Source organism: Pseudorasbora parva, chromosome 6 (assembly GCF_024679245.1).
Source record: "Pseudorasbora parva isolate DD20220531a chromosome 6, ASM2467924v1, whole genome shotgun sequence".
In the NCBI taxonomy this organism is placed as follows: domain Eukaryota; kingdom Metazoa; phylum Chordata; class Actinopteri; order Cypriniformes; family Gobionidae; genus Pseudorasbora; species Pseudorasbora parva.
Window position 1 is genome coordinate 22,714,509 of NC_090177.1, and position 4,842 is coordinate 22,719,350.

The following is a 4,842-nucleotide window of genomic DNA, read 5'->3' on the forward strand; positions in this document are numbered from 1 at the left end:
AAGTATGTATGTCATCCAGGGACTTTTTGCCTACTCTTTTACAACATAGTAGGGAAATATTGGATTTTGGAAGCAGCGATGCAATGTACTGAATGTTAGCTTGCTTACTGTGTGAAACTATGCTTCTAACCACTGCTCGAGAGTTGCCGTTCATTTAAGTTTGCGATTTGGTTTGTGATGGAAATATGGATTTTGGAAATGCCAAAGCGTTGAACATGTTGGTACCAACAGAACCTGCAACCATATAGTTGGATAACAATGCTTTCAGGCAATGATTAAGCGATTTAGTTCAGGGCAGAATCCTCCGATTTAAGCTTTAAATTATTAACAAATTATTTCTTAATCCACTTTAAATAATTAGTTACCATTGCCATAACTTTAATAAATAAGGAAAGCGATGTATTCGTTTCCAACGTTTATTGCTCTATAACAGCTGTCATAAACAATTGGGTACATTTTCTGTAATCAATTTTAATGTAACAATAATGGTAATGTAAACATTTGTAACATAAAAAATTACAGAAACTTCTGACCTCATCTTTAAGTGCAGCATTGAACACCTTCAAAGTTCAATCTGTGTACTCTTAACACTGACATTAAAATACAGTGACTCTTCACCTGAGCGATACATAAAATGTACAGTACATTACCTTTTCATATTTATTAAAACATAATAAATTAATACAAGAACACATTTTAAGTACAATCTGTGCCATATTCTACTAGCCAATTAACAATTAAACATTCAGAACAATCTTCTGAAAAACACAAGATTGCCATTTATGAGTGTGAGGCTGGCATTTGACCAACTAAATCAGAAGTTTGTTTTTTAATGTCATGAATCAAGAGGAAGGTTTTGGGCGCAGTGTGTCAAGTCCCACAAAAAGTCTTTGGAACATCTCAGATGTTTTGCAGAGTTGTGGTGGATACTGCAGGTTCAGAGCATATGTCATACCCAGAAGCAGGCAACATGCCCTAGGATTCCCTCAACGATGATGCCCACTGCATCTGGTTCACGACAGACATATATCTGCATATTGCGCAAGTCCTTGTGCACACTGCTCTCTGTTTTTCCCTGTGTGAGACATAAACAGAACAATAAATGGCAACAGAGAACAATCTTCAAAAGCCTTCAATAAAATCACACATTAAAAGTTCACAAAAGGTTTTAAGTTTGGACGAGCCAGCTCCTGCACAGTAAGCCTGGCCTGTTGAACTGGCTTCATAGTACAACTTTCAGTACAGTCTCACTTGACACAACAAACCTGCGAGACTAAATCACATACACAAGTCACCTCCAAGGCCTAAATCCTTAAAGGGGAGAGGGGTTCAGCTGGTAACACATAGGTGTGGTTAAGTAAAAGTATCTGAAAATGCCACTCTTACAGTTATATCAGCAGATAAATAATGACTCCTGCATTCATGTAAACAAGGATTTTACTTCTGTGAAGCTGCAGTTGAAAAATATGACAGTATATTTTAAATCAAGTTTACTAGCCACTGGAAGACCAAAAGATTAATTTTGATAACTGGTTCCTGTGCAGACATTTGGTTGTTTGTAGGTGTGTTTTTGAACTTTTGACTGAGCCATCAGACAAGCCATTTCCACCCAATTATAGTATTTGTTCTTAGACAAGCTAACCAATCCTCAACTCCAGCTCCGTATTAAACTCAGACAGACATAAGATTGATATCTGAGGAATAAATGCTTCCCCCCCAAAAAAATTAAAACTATGCTTTTTAAACAATACTTACATAGTAGTCAGAGATGAGCTCTTGCCCACTCTCTCCCATGTTTTCACATCTCAGAGTCTCTCATTCACCACAGAGGTACTTGGATCCTATAGTTGGCAAATGAATAATGAAAAACTGAATCTTGCAGGCAATATGACTACAATGCAATTATCAGTGTGGGTCTGTACTACCTATTTAACAGAGCTTACCGGCATATTTCTTTCTTTTATATTTAAAATTAATTAGCAGCTGTAAACAAAAATGTTTTTTGCAATATTCATCTATAGGCAAGACAAGAGAATAAAGTACGTATTGTATGAATATGCCCCTGCAACATTGTTACCACTTTCGTCTCACCTGTATCAGTTCCATTAACAAGTTATTGATGCGTTGACCAACCGCTCCACCCTTCGCACTAAACAGGTCGAGAAGTTTTGGAGTACTTGTCCAGCTGGGACATAAACACTGATTCTAGTGGAACTGCAGCACACCTTCGGAATTCTTCATTTACCTGTAATACATCAATTGTTTAACTGTTATTTGGAACACAAGAATTGACAACCTTTCATTTTAATGCAATCCAAAAATCAGAAAGGGATGATACTTTTTTTTCCGTTCCTTTTTTCCTGACACTCAATAACTGACTTTTGGTTACCTTAATTCCTTTAAATGACAGATAACAATAAACCTCTGAAACATTTATCTCAATTCAACCTACTAAAAAGCTTACCTACTCCATGAACTTTTCCTCCCAATAGATTTGATGGTCTTCTAAAGAAGCAACACAGATGAAACAAAAGTTTATTTAGGAAAATATCAGGATCATTGATGTTAATGCAACGCAAAATAAATATATAATCTTTTTACTAGATCAAATGGTTTCAAAATATTTCAGACAAATATATCAACAGATTAAGTTAAAGCATTTAAAAACTGATTAAACAATGTTGAAGCGGACTAACGTTAGGTCCATAAACAGCTGCTTTGCAACACAACAACACATTTACGAATTTTCATGATACCACGTTGCAGAGAGACACCAGGAATATATTATGTCATGTCCTCATATTTTTCAGCCATGCGGGGATAACAGTAACTACAAACCTAACAGTTAACGTAACTTTTATTGTTAATTTCACGACCTTCGGTAGGCCTCATGCGGCGCCAGCAAAACTGACAAACTTAATGCTGTCTGAAACAGGCGACGCTTTTACATTTTAGTTAAAAAATGCGTGCTCATTCGGCTAAAACCTAACTTGCAATGTAAATAGCTATACTTACATCGGTTGTACGTTGTAAGATCCTCAAAAACTCCACAGAAACCCGAAACTGGTCCGGTACAGCCAGGTGACAACGCGCAACGATCTCGTTCGTTGTTCTGCTGCAGCATGTGGGCGTGTCGTGACGTTTTACTTCAGATATAAACACTTAAATAGAGTTTTGTAGAAACAATTTATTGTGAAGGTCAGGGAAATCATTTTTTTGATAGGTAATAATAAGTTGCAAAAACATTCACACTTTTTACTTATGTAAAACTTAAATTAATTCAAAAAGAAAAGAAAATCAATTTATTGGAATAAATATACTTTTTAAAATAAATTCCTACAGACAACACCCTGAATTACTTTTTACAGTGTGCCACACAAATGTGTAATGTTAAAAAAATTATAAAATTGCTGCTTATGTATTTACATAACCACATCTGTGTTCTCCAGCATAACAGTGTATTAAATAGCTTTCTCTAATTTTCTGTTCGAATGCGGGAACAATGTAAACATAAATAAGTATGTTTTTGATTCACCAAAGAAACCCAGCTCATAAGAGCCATTCATTTGTGAATCGCACACTCTTCGTTTTGATTCACCCCTTATGAAAATTAACAGATCATTTTTGTAAGGGACTAAAAAAAATCAGTTGATGAAAGTCATTTATTTGTCAATCAGACTACACTGGCCACACTATATGATTGAATTCATTTAAAAGAAACGGTTTATATGAGTCGTTTCTGATACACTGGTGACATTGTATGGTTGTTTATCTTTTATTGCATCGCATTCAATATAAACTGCATATTCACATTCATAGCTCTTATAAAATGTGATTAAATTTATTGGTCGGCCATTTTTAATGACAGTAACTGTGCAGTCCACTATGAATATTAGGCTATTTGGTGTTTAAGAAGATTTATAGAGTAAAAATGGGTAGCCTGCATGTCAGTATTTTTTTCTTTTCTTTTCATTCATTCATTTTTTATCCATTGTGTCATGTGGAGTTTAAGAAGAGGGCTCTTATCCCTATTCAGTGTCCACCCCCAGCCCCCAATGAGACAAAAGTCTGTGATGACATCACCTAGTTTTCTCAATGAGTAATCCTCAGGGACAGCTCATGAGATGTCTTATTCAAACTCAGATTATCTCCGCAAATCCAGTTAGTGGCGAAACTGTGCCACTACCTCACAATACTTTTACTTTTTCTTCTTTATTTCCATCCTTTTTCTTCTTTTCAGATGTGTTTCTCTCTAGTTGCTGCTTGTATCTTCGGGGGAAAAATGTTGTGAAATGCAAATAAGTTTTTGGTCAATAACTGCATCCGCTTTTTTTTTTTTTTTGCCGTTTGTCTTTGAGCCAGCTAATTTATTCGCCCATTGTTGTTTTCACATTCAGCTTTGGGTCAGTATGCAACCACAGTTACCTTGTCACTCATTCATTTGCTTGTCCAATTCAGAGGATTAATTATGCTAATCAAACTTAATGCCACACGTGAGCTCTTAAAGGAGCAGTTCACAAGGAAAATACTACATCAATTCCTCTTTTAAAAAAAGTCTAATAAGGTAAGAGGCTGCTGAGTAGTTTGACAATATTGAAAAAGAGTAGGAAGTATTAGTGGGTGTGAACCACATTCCAAAACGAGAAAATAAAAGAACTATTTATATCAATAATCTGTGATTTGTTGTTTCACTTAATAACATGCTTTAAAAAAATTATATTGAAAGCAAAAGTGATAGCAGACTATTAGTTTTGCTAGCAAAAATCTTGCTCTCTACATAAGACATTAAAATAAAATAAAATGTAATTGTAAAAGTAATAATTTAAGTAAGAAGAAGATTTA

General features: G+C 35.0%; 1 long non-coding RNA gene across 1 annotated transcript; it reads right to left on the reverse strand.

Annotated features, from left to right (window-relative positions):
• Positions 1-400: 400 nt before the first annotated feature.
• Positions 401-3,238, reverse strand: LOC137079295 (uncharacterized). The gene is made up of 5 exons (XR_010905453.1): positions 3,016-3,238; positions 2,465-2,505; positions 2,092-2,245; positions 1,756-1,841; positions 401-1,075 (listed from the first exon to the last, which is right to left on the reverse strand). It is a non-coding gene; the product is annotated as an uncharacterized lncRNA (long non-coding RNA).
• Positions 3,239-4,842: the final 1,604 nt, after the last annotated feature.